Raw genomic sequence first — 17,981 nt, forward strand, 5'->3', positions numbered from 1 at the left:
CATATCATTCGAATAAACGTTCGATGAAACGTCTCACAGTTTAGTATATATGAGTCCCCATTTATTTATATGAGTTTTGGGATACAAATTTGATGTTTTGTTTTCAAAACACAAATTTTCGAGGCAAACTTTTGGATAAGGCTTATAGCAAAATGATATTTTTTGTTACCAATGATGTATATAGGCCACTAATGTGATTAACGTCACGAAAGCCAATAAAAATGTAAGAACATACATAGTAAGGGCAACTTCACTGGTGGTCTATTTTTTTGATACAAATTTTCACCAAAAATGGACCTGTCAAAATTAAATGGACCAAACCGCACGCGCATGCACCGGTTATTGTATTTTTCTATCCATTTCAAAAGTGTTCAACAAAAACTAACAAATAGTGACTCCTTCGGAGTTCCTTCGGGATTGTGCAGTAAACCAGCAGAACTCCGAGAGTATCTGAATGAACTTGAAAACAATTCCAACAGAATTCGCGGTGGAGCTCCGGAAGAATTCTCGGTGGAGCTTTAGGGATTTTTTCTGGAAGAACTGCTGAGAAATCTCAGGTGGAGTTCCAGAGAAACTTCGGAGCAATTGCTAGAGGAACTCCAAAGGAATGTATATAGGAGGAGTGTGGAGCAATTCCTGCAGTAACTCTGGAGCATTTTCCAGAAGAATTCTGAAGGAATTCTCAGATAAACTGCAGGAAAGTTCCTGGAGGAATGACGGAAGATTTCTGAAGCAACTTAAAAGGAATTGCTGGAGTAACTCCCGCGGAATTGCTCTGGGAATCATGAAGAAAATGTGAAGGAGGGGCATCGAAAGAACTCTGAATTATTTTCTTGGGAGATATCTGCAAAACTCCGGAGGCATTCTTATAAAAACCCCTAGGCAATAGCTTAAGAAACTCCGGTAACATTCCTGTAGAAACTATGGAGGCAACCCGAATGAATTTCCGGTAGAGCTCCAATTGAACTACCGTGGAATTGCTGGATGAAATCCAGATAAATTACGTGAAGAACTCCGGAAGAATTTATGAAAGAATTTTGGAGCAATTCCCGGTGGAACTCCGGAGGGATTTCTGGGAGAAAGGAATTCCTGGAGGAAATGCGGAGGGATTTCAGGAGGAACTCTTTATGAACATCGATTGATTTCTAGGAGAAACTCTTGGGAAATTCGCGGAGTAATTCTGGAGGATTTCTCTGAGAAAATCTTGGGAATTTCCCGGAGTAACTCTAGAAGAATTCCTAGTGGAACTTCGGAGGATTTCAGATGAATTACTGAAGGAATTCTCAATTCCTGGAAAAACTATTAATTCCTGGAAAAACTTCCAAACTTTGGAGGAAATCCGAAGGAATTTCCGGAGGAAATCTGAAAGAATTGCTAGAGATACTCCAAAGAAATTCCATGAGAAACTTTGAAGAAAATCTGGGAGGACCTCTACTAGAATTCCTGGAGGAATACCGAAAGAATTGCTGGAGGCACTGCGGAATATTTTCTAGAGCAACTCGAACAAATTTCTGAAGGAGGAATTCCGGAGGAACCCTTGAGAAATTTCTGAATGATCTTCAAAGGAATTCCTGAAAGAACTCCGAGGAAATTCTAGAGGAACTCCGCAAGAATTTCTAGAGGAACTCCGAAAGATTTCCTGGAGGATCCATAAAGGAATTCCCGACAAACATTTTGAAAGAATTCTTGGAGAAAATTCTAGAGAAGCTACGCCGGAATTCCTGGAGAAATGACGATATGAATCATTTTACGGTAATCAATTATCCCCTGAAATGATTTTGAGCTGTTATTATAGGAAAATGGTTGTAAATATTGGAAAAAAATCAACGATACCTAAATAAAAAAGTGCAAATATGTGTGGCTAAATTTTTCATGATCCTTTAGTTTTCATCTTAAAATACTCTTGGAAATAAATTTCAAGCTGGGACAACTTGGGACAAAAAAGTTTGGGGAGCCTAACGTTTCGATAAGAAATCGAATATGTTTTTTTTTTCAGTGTAGCACTCACATTTACCCGAACTCAAGTACGATTTTTTGAGAACATTCTATTTTTCTAAGATAGCTTTTTGAGTAAGCTTTCGATAATTCATTCATCATTCGTCATTTCATTCAACGTATACTTTGTGTTTGCTCTGAATTGTTCATTTTTCTTAAAAATTTCAACTCTTACATACTGTATCAAAGAAATTACAAAAGAACTTGCTTTGATATTTCAGGAATATCTTTTGAATTATGTACAAGAAGAACCTACCAGAACAAGTCATTTTTTCGATGATCGTCCACCTGATCGCCTATAGTGAGTTGATGCTCACCAAGGTTCCTTGAAGGGAGGTTCATCAATCTAAGCAGTCAGTGGATGCAAGGTGAAGCCAACCACGGGGGTGGTGGCAGTGACAGCTGACGAGCAGGTTTGCATGAATCGTTTCTGTGGGATTGTTTACCACAGAAAACAAATATTTCCGGTTAAGAGAAAATTTCCTTCTACGTTTACTAGTGAACTAGTCATTTTTGGTGTTTGTAATTATGCAGACAGCAAGTGTTTTGATGCTTAAAATTTGAAGATGCTTATGAGACACTAAATGTTCCCACGGTATGGATGAACAAACAAATCTAAATGTAATATGGCTAAGGAAAAATGTCTGGATATATCTCGTACATGACTGACAAAACAAGACAATATTTTGACCGTGAAATCTTGAATAGAAGCCTGTTTGAAGAACTTTATTCAATATAATTGTTTTAAACCAATTCAAGCAAAGAGTATAAATGTTTGTGAGATAAAATGCATCAAGCATCCTCTAACAGCTGTCACCTGGTTTTTCAACATGGTGGATGCAGTATTCTGACAGATTGAACTACCTCCCTTTTAGATAACTGTGCACACAGTTCTTTTCTAACCAAGATGTAGATTTCCTTTGGAGGCGTGGGGAAAAACTCGAAAATTCTTCCAAGAATTTATTCTAGAACTACACCAGACATTCCAGAACAGGGACGGACCTGGTGTAGTGGTTAGAACACTCGCCTCTCACGCCGAGGACCTGGGATCGAATCCCATCCCCGACATAGTCACTTATGACGTAAAAAGTTATAGTGACGACTTCCTTCGGAAGGGAAGTAAAGCCGTTGGTCCCGAGATGAACTAGCCCAGGGCTAAAAATCTCGTTAATAAAGTTAAATCAATCAATCAATCCAGAACAGGGGCCCAGATAGCCGTGGCGGTAAACGCGCAGCTTTTCAGCAAGACCAAGCTGAGGGTCGTGGGTTCGAATCCCACCGGCCGAGGATCTTTTCGGGTTGGAAATTTTCTCGACTTCCCAGGGCATAGAGTATCTTCGTACCTGCCACACGATATACGCATGCAAAAATGGTCATTGGCATAGTAAGCTCTCAGTTAATAACTGTGGAAGTGCTCATAAGAACACTAAGCTGAGAAGCAGGCTCTGTCCCAGTGGGGACGTAACGCCAGGAGAAGAAGAAGAACCAGACATTCCTCCGAGGATTTCTTCTGGCACTCTTCTTAACTTATTGCAGGATATTCCACAGAAACTACAAGGATGTTTTCAGATTTCTTATCAGAACCAAACAAAAGAAGAAATTTCTAAAGGTACTTCTGAAATTTATTAGGAAGAAATTCTTTAAGGAAACTATGAGAAATTTGAAATGATAAACACTTTAAGAGAAATATTTTGCAGTTATTCATAGAAAAAAAATGTTGACAAATCCTTGCAGAATTTCTTGAAAGAATTGAAACCTTCTAGAGTATTTGTTGCGAAAGTTTAGGTGAATTTGTATTAGAATTTTTGAAAGAGGTACTGTATAAATCCATGAAAGATAAAATTACGAAAAAGACGAGTTCAAAGCGAAATACTTTCAAAACTTTTTAGAGGAATTTCTTGGGAAATCTCTACCTATATATGCTTGGAGGTGTTTTTAATGAAATTCCTGGTCGAGAGCAAGCATGGGAAAATTCACTCACTCACCCGAACGCTACCGATAAAATATCTGCAAAGTATCTGCTGCCACCGAATGTTCAATGACTGCCGAACGCAACTAGGGTGAGCGCAATCCCGACGAATCGTAAACGATTGAGATAAACCGAAAATGAAAAGATATACGGAGCGGAGAGAGCACCTATCCTCTCTTAAATTGGAGACACGAAAGAACGCGTTCGCCATTCGATCACTGAAAGCTTCCTGCGAAATGTACAGATTTTGCGTTCACTGAAACATTTCGCCTTGTGTACACTGAGGAAACGGAACGTATGAGGTACATAAGAATTTCTTATGGAATAACGACATAAGAAGTATTTTGATCTTCATTCGAGAATCTTATAACATTCCACAATAGACTTATGAAATAACACTCATTACATAGACAGATATAATTCCATAGGAAACTCTTATTGGATATCAAACGCATTGATCATTGGCATTCATAAGACAATCTAATGGAATACGATTTTCTTAACAATTTCATACGAAAATCTTATGGATTACGTGGAGAGATGCTAATAACAAAATATTCACAATTGAGATTCATAAGCGCGCGTATGACAATGATTAGTAACACTTGTGAAAAACAGTCGACTTCCTATCAAAAACCACGTAAGAATTTCATACGAAATTCTTTTGGAATAAAGACATAAGAAGCATCTAATGAGACTCATAAGAAAAACTTGTGAACTTCCGTCGATCATTGCGTTCATAATACAAATAGGTATAATATCATAAGATACTCTTATGAAAGATCATAGATATCAATTATGGAATTCTTTAGCACCATTATGTATTTAGAGAATCGCTCTTTGAATTTAGGAAAATAAAGATATTCATAAGATCTCTAATGATAACGACAAAAATTTCTTGTGAATATCGGACGTTTTGTGTTTCATAAGAATCTTATGAAAGAGAGAAAACCAGTCAAGAAATCAATTCACAAGCGTTCTCTTATGAAATTCGTACGCAATTTCTGGCTCAGTGTATAAGCCATTTTACGAGACGTTTCGGAACAGCTGATCGCCGCGACGGCGTCAATTGACAGGAGACCTGGGATTAAATTACAGCGTGAATTTTAACAATGCCTCATCTTACCAAACGGGGACATGGAGAAAATGACAGAAAAGAGATCCAAAAATGTTCGTTACTGCAACATTACACATAGTTATTGTATCAGCTACCTCTTTGTTACCTATATTGCACATAAAAAGGCACTTTTGTGATAAGAAATATTTTAATAATTTGTCTCCATTTATGTTTTCGCCTGGATGAAAAGCTACGCTAGAAATGCGTACCGTCATCAACCATAATCATCGCGAAAACTGACGGTGATGATTGAAAAATCCCAGGTCTCCTGTCATTTGACCTGCTTCGTAAAATGGCTCATTACCAGTCAGTGAACGCTCTTCAGCTCTCAAATACGAATGCCACTCGTGAGGGTTGCCACTAGATTTTTGAAAATGTCTGGCGAGTTCAAAATAAAAAGTCTTGCAAAGTCTGGCGGACACCATTGTGCAGGTATACTACTAGACTCGAATTTCGAAGATAACAAAAATATTTACAACATAGAAAAAAAAATCTAAATTCACATGAGCACTAAAACATGGCCTTTTTTGAATGTTTAAGTCTGTATAGGAAAACGTTATAGTATTTCAGCCATGGTATTTATCAAATAAGTCCTTTATGTTTATTTACATTCAGGCACATAGATTCTTATGATTGTACAAAATAAAAGTCAAAACGAATAATCCCTGAGAAAGTTTCACCATGCCTGTTTTCAAAACTCTATATCAAATTTATAAATGAGAACTGCACTCTAGTAGAGTTGATCTGGACACAGTTTAAGCTTCGTCATTTTTTCAATGAATAGAAGAGTCTAAATGCTAAAATACCGTCGCATAATAATCAAAGTCACTAGAATAACCTCTCTACTGCCCTTATTATCTTTCTACCACAAAACAATATTTTATTCACGATGACTTTTTTGTATTTCAATAGTTTAGCAGTTCTAAACAACTCTTTTGCTTTGAAATCGGTATCGATATTGAATCATTGGTTACTTGGTTTAAAAAATATTCCGAAACTCCTTTGGCCACCATTTTGTTTTTACTCAATTTATCAAAACAAAAAAAATACATGGGCAAAACAATGTCAGGTTTTAAAGAGATTCTCTCAAAAAATCATGAAAATTTGTTGAGTTATCTTCAAGGAAACTAAAAATTACAAAATTGTGTTTTTCGAAGTTTTCAAGATCTCTTTACAGTCAGAGTGAAACCAAACACATGAATACTCATTACTCAAAAACTATTATACCAATTTGCTTAATTTTACACAACAGGTTTCCATCAAACTATTGTTTTGAAAAGCGAGTATACCAATCACAAGAGAAATTCTAAATCCTGCGTAGTTACAGTAAGTATGGCTACCGTCGGTTTGTAAAGTCTGGCAGAATTTGAAAAAGTCTTGCAAAATAAGTAGTTTGTCTTTTTGTCTTTTTCTCGGATAAAAGTCTTGCAGTGCCAGATTAATCTGGCATAATGGCAATCCTCGTGCGGAATCGGAATGTAAAGAATCATTCGCTACAGCAATCGGATGCCTTCGGCACAAGGAGTCGGTGGTGAATCATTCTATTGCCGTTTTTGTCTAACTTGTCGCCAGTCGCCACATACACAGATTTATCTGTAATTACACAGATTTTTTCCTGCTTTTGCCTACAGATATCTGTGATCACAGATCACAGAGTTTTGAGATAAATAAGATTTTTAAGATTTTATGATATTTCACGAGTTTAGGACACAGTTCTGGAAGATATAAATAAAAAATGCCATTTATCTGTTTAGTTTTCTCAAATACATCAATATTTCAATATTTTAGAAACTATTACGTACCTTTAACTTTTTTTTTAGAAAAATAATTACAAATTAGAAATTGTTGACATGCCAAAAACAGTCATAATACGTTTGCAAAATTTGTTTTTGACCTAAAAACTGAAAATTTTACATGTTTTTGCGTCACAGATTTTTACCAAGATTTTTGGAGGTTGACTTAAGATAAAAAAAGATTTTTTTAGTCGAAAACACAGATGAGAGTCGGAAAAAATGTGGCAACACTGCTTGTCGCTCGGCGAACAAGAAGAAAGCGCATTGGAAATTGGTGATCTAACGCAAAGCTAAAATGCGTAGATGGCGCTCTTCTAGAATAGGGATTAGTGCATCTTTACCAAAATTTCTTGTGATAACGTTGGAAGAAAAATCACCACAATCATTCAACTGACAAGATTTTTGCAATTTAAAGTACAGGAAACCGTAAACATTCATTTCAATTTGAAAAACTTTCGCAACCTAACCTTACTTTTGATCGCCAATTGAAACACTCAGCTTGGTCGGAGAAACGGCAGTCTCGCTCTTGACCGCTTGTGGATGTGAGCGAGAGAAATGCAATATTCGAGTGAATGTTTCCCATGCTTGGTCGAGAGCTTGAAAAAAAAACTGATTATAATTCCGTTAGCAAGATTTATCCTGGTGGAATTTTGAAATAAGTCAGATTGTCTTGAAAAATGAGTTGACGAATGCAAGAGTTATCCTCAAATCATCATTTAATTTTTGCTCTGGGGATGTTTTCCACTTCATCATCGTGGAAGTATTTTTTTTTTCTAGAAGGCCTTTTAAAAACTCACGATGAATTTGTCCAGCAAACTCTGAAATCACGAATATATCTAGAAGAATACACAGAGGCACTCCCGGAGGAATTTCATTGGAGGGATTCATTGTCAAACTATTCTTATGGATTTTCGCTGAGATATTTAGTTTTGAAACGATATTTTTTTGTGTATTTCATTCAATCCTTGTATGAAATCATTGTAAGAAAAAAGTATCTAAAAATAACTATTCAACTATTCAAGCTGAATCCATCGACTATTTACTAAATTTTGCAAATTGAATATTTTAACGAAAAATTCCACAATAATAGCAAAGCTTACTGAAATTGGATTGTTTAGTGTAGAAAAATATCACAGTTTTTTGTAGCGTTCGGTCAAGCTACATTTTTCTAAGTATTACACGATTTTAATGTACTTCCAGATCGTAATGTTTATATCACATATGATTAAAAAAGATTTCAATCCTCAATGACAATTCAATTTACATAATGACAGCTCGTCTCGAAGTAAAATTTGCCGAGGGGTGATTCAAACAACTTTGGATTTTTGTTCAATTTTACGGTAGATTCAGAATATGTAAGAAATTGGATACCCCTTAACAAGCCAATTGTAGCAATTACTTTTGTTAAAACAACAATGCAGCACAAAAAATCAGCTAGTCATGAGAAAACAAAAATTAACATCCATCGACAAAGCATTGATTTCCGACTCCCCAAAATTCAAATCCATGCCTTTCCTAGCAACCGTCGCTTTTCGGCTTCTCAATTTAAATTTCAGCGACACAATTCTCACGGATCAGTCAGAAAATTCCAACGTATCATGGCCTGCTACTCGCCAACGAGGGCGAAAAGTGCGGTATCAGCTCCCCCTCGACTCGTCGACGAGTTGAGAGTGGCGTAGCTTGTGGTTTTTCCTCTATGACAGCGAGAGACTTCCCATGCTCCTGAAGTTTGATATGGGGTGCTATGCGGTGCTGGACATTGCCCTCGCCAGTTGCCAACACCAGTGATTTCCAAATTGTGCGCCCTTGCACTTCTCCAGGTGCACCGCAAATTAATTTACCAAAAATGAACCAGCCTTTGGCTGATCACTTTTTAATTCCACTAGAGTTAGTATTCTTTAACAGATACGTGTATTTCGACCTCAACTGTAAGAAGAAAATTCCTGGGGGACTGATTTAGAAGAAGTGAGAACTATTATCAAAAAATGCCCCTCGCAATGATGGAATTTTTTACATCTTCTTCAAGAAACTTTCAGATATATTTAACATGTTGGCATATTTTCCTGCCAAATGGACAAATACCAAAGTTGTACCTTTAAAACCTGACCAAAATCCTGCAGAAGCTTGTAATCGTCCAATCAGTTTGCTTTCCTCCATCAGTGAAATTTTTGAAATGGTCATTTTGAACAGGATGATGGTCCACATCAACGAAAATTAAATTTTTGCCAATGAACAGTTGGTATTTCGACATGGGCATTCGACCAATAATCAACTCTTGTCCTGAAGGCTATTCTACTGAGCTTTCTCTTCTAGACATAGAAAAAGCATTCGACAGTGTTTGGCATGGAGGCTTGATTGTAAAATTAAAAAAAAAACTTTAATTTTCCTACACACATTGTTAGAATAATTCCAAGATATCTGTTAAATCGTACACTTCAAGCTAATTATCACAGCTCCAACTCTGAAAGACTTCCTGTAAGAACAAGTGTTCCTCAAGGCAGCATTTTATGACCAATACTATACAATATTATCACATCTGATCTATCTGAGTTACCTCAGGGATTTCGACAATCTTTGTTTGCGAATGACAGAGGCCTCGCCGCCAAAAGACGAAGCCTGTGTATTATCTGTAGTAGATTGTTAAAAAGTTCGCCAAACTTATTATAATCCCACATAAACCAAAAGCTCATTATTTTACACCTTCAAGTGGAAATGTTGTCGCGATGATAAGGATTTGAATAAATTGGTCAGATGAAGTTTAGTATCTAGGGCTCATGTTGAATAAAAAATAACTTTCAAAAAAGACATTTAGGCATTCAAGCCAAATGTAATAAATATATAAAATGTATGTATCCACTCATCATCAGGAAATCAAAACTTTGTCTCAATAACAAGTTTTTGATCTTCAAACATTTTTTTTTTTTTCGTAAGCTGTCAAACGTTAACAATTGATAAGGGCGCCACGATCTTCAAACAGTTTGGGAACCTCTGGCCAACACCGTATCAGAGAAAGAGAGCGTGAAGCACCTTGCACGGCTGCCTGGACTGACGCTTCCGAGCACCGAAAGAGAGATGATCATTAATCACGTCACCACATAGGAGGAGAGCATAAATAACGCCAACACTTATGAACATACACGTTCCGCTTTTCCGGACTTTGGAAGCGCTATCGGGGGCGTCCGGCAGAAGCAAGGTGACCACAAAATGGTTCCACGCTGTGGTCTCTCCATCACATACCTACAATAGGCCTCATCTGCCTCTGCTCCCGAACGCAGTAGGCGCCGCTTTGAGCCGCAGAAGTCTGACGGGTGGATGGATGGATTCTTTGTCATCTATCTTTTCACATTTCCCGACGAGGGGTCATATCCACACACACCGGTTGGCCAGCCAACGACCGCCACATCTGATCCTCCTCTTAGTGCCTCGGGGTTGGGAATGAGAAAGGATTCCTCGTCGGCCCGGTTTGGATGGGTGTCGTTTTCATTAATATTTGCGGCCTTCTGAGATGGATTCACTGGTTCTGGCGTTTATTTCATGGCCGACTACGATTGCCTAGCAGCTCAAAGTTGTGGATTTTTGCAATAATCCATTCAACAGTGAACCTGCTTTGTTTCTGACTTTTGTCATACCAACCCGCATAATCATGAACCGTATTTCTACTGTTTCACAAACTGTCCATTACTATTCAAAACAATATCGGGATAAGTCCGTATAAGATCAAAAATAACAATAAATCAACCCTACCATGAACGGTTTTCACTGTTTCGCAAATTGTAATCGGGAAAATAACAATATGGGTAATAGGCGGTTAAGTTATGTAACCATTCAAAAACGTCGATTTCTTCAAACAAAATTTTTCGTTTACAGTTTGCCAAATGACGGATATATTGTCCATTTTTTAGTGCAATCCACCATTATGCAAACTGTTATTATATTGCTCAACTATAAAATAAAAATGAAAACAAATAATGTTTGCGTAATGATTTATTTATGGTACGTTATGGTAATTTAACAATATGCGATACTGTACTGATACATTTAAATAATAAGATGAATACCTTTCAAATTTGACAATAAATTTTTATTTCAACTATAAATCATTAAAGCAAATTGTTTTATTATTTTTTTATAAATGGAGAATTATTCAGCTATGCCTTTTGTTGTGAAACGATCTCTGCCGAGACAAAAGTGGCTTAGATCGGACCGGCTAGCAACAAAAAACGCCACAAATTCATAACATACTGTGCAAGCTTTATTACGACTTCCGGGCCACAAACATCCTCTCTGTTCTAGCTACCTAGCACCCTGCTTCTCTAACTTCTTTCTTATTCTTTCTCTTCATTCTCTTTCTTCCTACTCACGGTTCTTCTGGGTGCACCCAAACCATCCGGACGTCACCGTGATCCTCCGGAATCTCCTGCTGTTGGCTGTTCCAAGGCTTCCGACGTTCCTTAAGGCCGTCTGCCACAGCTCGCCTCGACGACTAGCTAGTATCCCTTCACAGCTCCAATCTGGCGGCCCACTGAGGTCGTCGTCTCCCGCGAATTCTTGGTTTGACTCGTGGCTCGCCCAAAGTAGCACGCCCAATCTCCTGCTCTTCCCATGAAATCCAGCCGGCAATCGCACTTGCTCGCGCTCGGGTCCCAAAGGCGTGCGATCCGGTCGATAGTCGTGCTCGCTCGCACTTGAATCCCGAAGTCATGCAATCCGGTTGGCAGTCGTACTCCCTCGTGCTCAGATCTTGAATTTCCGCTACTCCAGCCACAGTAAAGAAAAAGCCCTGAAGGGAAACAAGTCCCTTAATATTTATCGTTATCAACTGTAGGGTGTAAACTTACTTCTGATCCAGAAGGCTTTTTGTCTGTCTTCAGCTGGGCCGTCTGTCTTCGGCTGGGCCGTCTGTCTTCGGCTGGGCCTTGATGCGGCGATCGAAAATGGTCCTCGAACGCAAGGAATGCCTGAGGCGGAAGGATTAGCGCCGTCCCCGACTTGAGGGTCTGTCGAACTGCATTAGAACGATTCAGTTGTATTTTGGTCAGCTTTTCCGACTGGATTGTCTTACCTGGGAGTATTTGTTTCGGCGGGAGCACTTTTAGGTTGGATTAGCGCCGTCCCCGACTTAAGGGGCTGTCGAACTGGCAGTATTTGTTTCGGCCGGATCACTTTTAGGTTCGGATTTTCCGGACCTGAAAACTTTGGTAGCTGCTGTCGGCCCAACGAACCACTTGTATCTGCCTCGTGTGTGTTTGACCGGAACTACAGTCAGCGACTTTCGCTATGTTTCCAGTGACAGATGATTTTCGCTATGTTGTTTACTCAACCCTTGTCGCACATTTTGGTTCGAATGCACGGAAAACTTTTGTTTGTGGTTTTTATCTTTACGCTTGCACATATCAACACACCCAATGACTGATAGCCAAATTAACTTATGTAACACAACCTTACCACAGGCGCAGAGTTTTTTGTGAGCGCTGGCAGGCAGCTCACAAAAAACTCTCAGACTCACTTCTACAAGAAGTCGCAGAGAGACTGGAGCAGATCCGAAGGTTATCACTTAAGCAGACCTTAAGATTTTGATAACTACAGCCAAACTAACAAACGTGAGCTATCGCGCTCACCAGATCCAAAAGCTCAAACATTAACAAAACAAACATAACAGCAGCGAGTCCTGCCAAAGGTGATCTGAACGCTCACTAATGAGCAAATGTCTCTGCGCTAGTTCTTGTCCCATCTTCTATGCTTTGCCGTTCCTGTGGCAAACATTCAAGACGATCTATGCTAGTTTTAAGAGCTACACTAAAACTAGAGATCAAAACATGTAACGAAATGTACATTTAATGTTGGCTAATATGAGAACGATAATAATGAATGTTGTCAGTTACGATTGAGAAAAGGGCGCATTTCCTCGACCTAAATCACTACGAGCCCAGATAGGAGGCTTTACCGCGCCCCCCGGTCGCGTTACTTTAGAGGAAGATTTCGTAGTGACCCCCATGCAACCGACTACCACTTCGTTCAAGACCTGTGCCTGGAGATCAGTCAATGCCACTCGGTTGGATTCACTCCTCCGACAGCAGTATGCCCAATCGGTTGATCGGCGACGTGTGCGCGCTTCAGGTCCGACGACTTGTGGTCGACTGCTATGGGCTCCACTGATGATTGCTTGATGGCTCGTTGTGTTGGAGGTTCAGACCGTGTTCGACAGATGATACTGGTGTTCTGGTCCACTGGTATGCAAGAACCGGCGAGGTTTCGGTTCGGTGATCTTGGTCCTCTAGCCTCTGCCGCAGAACGTGTTTTGGTGCAGCACATGCTCGTCGTCAACAGCTCCTTGCTCGCTGTCTGCATAACTTGTACGGCATTTGGAGCCACTTTACTAGTTTTTGGAGTCCCAATCTCCCTCGCCGGCTGTGCTCTCCGACTTCCCTTGCACCGACACTGTTTCAGGTATTTGGGGCCATCCTCTAACTTTCAGGGTTCCAATCCCCCGAGCCTTCCCTAGGCTCTGTGCTACTCTGGCGTTGTGTCATGGTTGTCTTTCCTCTTTTTTGGTATTTGGGGCCTCCCTACTTGCTAGCTAGCTTTCAGGGTCCCAATCTCCCGGGCCTTCCGTAGGCTTGTGCTTCTGCTGCGTTGGCGCTGTTTCTGGTCTTTGGAGCCTCCCTACTAACTTGGTCGTTTTCGGGGTCCCAATCTCCCAAGCCTGTCGTAGGCTCCGCTGCGTACTCCTCCTCTCAGTACAGTCCAGGTGCGATTCCGCTGCGCCTGATAGTGGCCGTAAGCTTCGAATCCGCGTCGAACCGAACTCAATCGTCGATCTCCGGCTCTCCACTCCTCCTATCCAGAAGCCAGCTGGTGTACTGCAGAGATCCCTGCTTCCCGTTTCCAGAAATGCAATGTGCGATTTCTCACGCTTCGCGAACGGCGCGCGGTACACTTTCTGGCGCGATGAAAGTGTTGGTGTACCGCTGAATTATCTCCTTAAATCGCCTGGAACTTCTGTTATACGACCGCAATGCGTGTGTTGTTTCCTTCTCGGCGAAGGCAGTTGTCTGCAAAGTGTTTGCTTTCATATCTGGACGCTGGTCAAGGTGGAGAGGTAGTCTAAAAAATGTTGTTGCTCATCACACCTGACGGAAAATGCTGGATTCAGCTCAGCTTAGAACTTCTTCGGCTGGAAAATGCCGCTGAGTGAGGGCTTCGATTCTGGTGCAGAGAGATGAAACTTGTGCGGAGCAGCACCGTCTAGGTCCTCCGTGATTCCGGAGCGCGTTGTGTTTGTTCTTCACTGCGTTCCTTCTGCTACCCATGGGTGTTGTCTGTTGATCGTTCTGCACACAAGAACCTTGACCGCTTCGCGTGTTTTGCTGATTCTCCGTAGATAATCTGTGGTTGGCAGCCATTGCTGCTTACATAGCTTGATTAAAGGCTTCCTTAGTCCGGTTTTATGTCCTTGGTATGGTACTGTCCTCGTTTGCCATCCCTAACGTCTTCCAGCATGTACAGGTTGCTTCCCAAGACCTTAATCACTGTAGCCGGAACGAACTTGGAGTCAAGCTTGCGATTTATATGATCTACCTTGGATGACTGAGTGAACGTTCTTCGCCATACGAGATCTCCGACCTTGAATACGATGTCCCTTGTTCTCATATTGTACCGCTGCTTTGTCTTTTCGTGGTTGTTCTTGATGCGCTGGATAATGAATTCGTGGATACGGCGGATCGCAGAGAGACGTACTTCCTGCGCTACCTTCGGATCATCGGGCGTGTTCAACTCCTGCTGAGTATATAGGTCAGTGTGCAGTATTAGTTCTCTACCGAAGTTTGCAACGTGCGGACTGACACCGGTGGCCTCGTGTTTTGCTCCGTTGATAGCTGCTACAATGGCTTGCAGGTTTTCGTCCCATCCACGGTGATCTTCGTCCAACAGGGCTCGTATGCAAGTGATCAGAACTCTGTTCACCCTTTCCGCATTGTTCACCATTGGACAGTAGAACGCAGTCTTCATATGGATGATGTTGTGCTTGGAGATTAAAGCCTTGAATGCTGCTGATAGGAATTGCTTCCCATTGTCCGAGAGGATGATACGAGGTCGAGAGTACCGCAAGAAGACGTGCTGTTCTAGGAAGTCTACCATTTTCACCGAATCTGCTGAACGCATGGGATGAACGACGACGTACTTGGTCACCCAGTCTACCACGACCAGCATCACTGTGTTTCCGGCGCGAGAACGGGTGAATGGGCCTACGAAGTCTACCGAAACCAACTCCCATGGCACGCGAGCAGGTTTAGGGCCACCCATGTTCGGCATCATTGTTCTGTTCGGCGCCTTGCTTGCTTTGCATGTTTCGCACGCCCTAACGTACCGTGCTATGTCCTCAATCATTTTCGGCCAATAGAAGTGGTTCTGTAGCTTCTGCCATGTTTTCCGGAAGCCAAGGTGAGCCCCTGAGGCTGAATCATGGAACTTCGCAATCACTCCAGCTCGCTGGTTGAGCGGCACGACCTTCTTCCACTTGTGTGTCAAGGCTCCTTCTTCATTTTTGCTGCTGCAGTTCTTGTAAAGCTCTTGGTTCACCACACGGAAATCCGGAAATTTGTCCCCGGCTTCCTGCACTCTTTCCATCAGCTTCTGATACCACTGATCGATGGCGGCGTCTGCGGAAAATACCAGCGGGCTAACAATCCTGGAAAGCGCGTCCGGAACTATGTTGATTTCGCCCTTTCGATACTTTATGTCGAAATCGAATGCGTTTAGTCGTAGTATCCACCGGCTCATGAGCGCTGTAGGGTTTTTCATCGATCTCAAATAGCTCAATGCTGAGTGGTCGCAGTGAACGGTAAATTTTGTACCCTCCACGTACCCTCGGAATTTCTCTATTGCTCTTATCACGGCTAGGCATTCACGTTCGGTTACCGAGTATTTCCGCTCCGACGACGACAGCTTCTGAGAGAAATAGGCAATCGGGTGCTCTTCTCCGTCTGTTTCTTGCGTCAACACCGCCCCAATGGCTACGTCGCTCGCATCGCAGGCAATCGCAAACGGCTTAGTGTGATCTGGCATTGCTAGAACAGGCGCTGATACGAGTGCTGACTTTAATTTCAGGAACGCATCTTCTGCATCCTTTGTCCACCGGAACTTCGTTTTCGTTTTGGTCAGCTCCGTCAGCGGTACTGCTATTTTGGAGAAGTCCGCTATGAACCTGCGGTACCAATTGCACATCCCCAGGAATCGTTGCACCTCTTTTCGGCATTGAGGAGCTGGGAAACGCACGATGCAGTCGATCTTCTCCTGATCTACATTCCATCCGCTCTGATTTAGCACATAGCCTAGATATTTCATTTCCTCCAAGCAAAACTTGGATTTTTCTGCGGATATGGTCAGACCGGCATCACTCAGCCGCTTGGCCACCTTTTCAAGCATCTCAATGTGTTCGCCGATCGATCTTGAACAGATGATGATATCATCGAGGTAGTGGAACACATGAGGTTCCAGATCTGCGAAGAGATGGGTCATCAGCCGCGCCAAGGCCTGACTCGCTGTGCATAACCCGAATGCTACCACTTTAAATTGAAAGTGCCCTCTTTGTGGTACCGTGAACGCTGTCACCGGACGAGATTTCTCTTCTAAAGGCAGTTGCCAGAATGCATCTTTCAGATCGATCGCTGATATGTAGTTGCATCCGCTTAGGTTATTCATAATAGCCGATATTTGTGGGATGGGATACCCCTCGTTCACCATCACCGAGTTCAGGTGGCGGGCATCCAGGCAGACTCTGTACTGGCCCGTCTTCTTCTTTACTGCAACCAGCGGATTATTCCATGGTGAATACAGCGCTTCCTCTATCACGTCGAGCTCCAGCATCCGGTCGATCTCTTTATTCACTTCGTCTAGAACGTACTTCGACATGGGGTAGTACCGTTGCTTCCGAGGCTTCGCTTCTCCGACGTCAATGCGATGGACGTATCGGTCGGTTCTTCCCAATTTACCGGGTTCTGCTTTTGGGAAATGGTTTATAGCTTCTTCCAATCTCCGCTTTTCGTCTACGGACAGCGACTTCATCGAGACTTGCTGAGGATCAACTCGCATGCCAGGCTCCAGGCTTATCGTGCAGCAGACTGGTTTGATGTTGAATGCGTTCCAGAAGTTCATTCCGAAGATCACACATGTCGGCAGCGTGGGGAGTAGCAACATCGTCACGACTTCATTCTTGTTGTTGTAGGCTATGGGTAGACGAGTGTATGATTGGATGCGATGCTCCGTGCCATCTGCTGTTCTTATGCCTCCAATTAGCGCTGTCTTCTGCAAGCCCAGTTCTTGTGCCATCTTCACGTTGTCGCCTCCTAAAATGGAGCAGTTGGCTCCGCTGTCGAGGAGGCCGGTGACTTGCTTTCCTAATACTTCCACTACTGCATGCGGACGATTGTCATTGTCGGGATTGATAATCAGTGAACTGATTTGGACTAGGTCGGGTATTACTGAGGGATCGTTATGGTGAAGCGAGGACTCCATACCCTCGATTACTGGTTCCCCGCTTGCGCGTTTCCCGAGCGTTGACGGCAGGTCGGGCAACTTCGCAGCGAGAATCCCTTCTGACCACAGCGATAGCAGAACAGCACCGCCTGTGGTTTGGCACAGTCCATGAAACGGTGTCCCTCTTCATCACAGTTCCAGCACATCATCACCGCTGGAGGTGCCCGTGCATTGGATGCATCCGCGGCTTGTTGGTTGCAGGGATTGGCCACTGATTGTTGGGGAAATTGATTGGACGACTGTCGTCCTCCTGCTTCTCGTCGATCGAACCTTAGCTTGAGCGCGTTTACTTGTTGGAGTATGGCTTCCATTCGCTGATCCACCTTTTCTTCCTCTTGCGTTGACTGCTCGGTTTCCGGAATGCACGATGGCAGCGACCCGCAGTCCCCATAGCTTTGCAGCTTCTCCGTCTCCAACGCATGGACCTTTCCAAATCTTTGAAGCGGTTGTTGAAGCTTTGATGAACGCAATGAGGAGTTCGGTGTGGCTAGTGCTGGCTCGATGAGTGCTCCATATGGCAACGAGATTCTTCGTTGGTGTTGTTGCAGTTTTCGAAGTTCATCTAGTTCCTTGC

The 17,981-nt window shown here is 42.2% G+C and overlaps 1 long non-coding RNA gene across 1 annotated transcript; it reads right to left on the bottom strand.

Moving 5' to 3' along the window:
* Window positions 1-11,104: 11,104 nt before the first annotated feature.
* On the bottom strand, window positions 11,105-12,374 carry LOC110676301. The gene is made up of 2 exons (XR_002500249.1): window positions 11,937-12,374; window positions 11,105-11,879 (listed from the first exon to the last, which is right to left on the bottom strand). It is a non-coding gene; the product is annotated as an uncharacterized LOC110676301 (long non-coding RNA).
* Between the last annotated feature and the right edge of the window lie 5,607 nt (window positions 12,375-17,981).

Source organism: Aedes aegypti, chromosome 2 (genome assembly GCF_002204515.2).
Source record: "Aedes aegypti strain LVP_AGWG chromosome 2, AaegL5.0 Primary Assembly, whole genome shotgun sequence".
In the NCBI taxonomy this organism is placed as follows: Eukaryota; Metazoa; Arthropoda; class Insecta; order Diptera; family Culicidae; genus Aedes; species Aedes aegypti.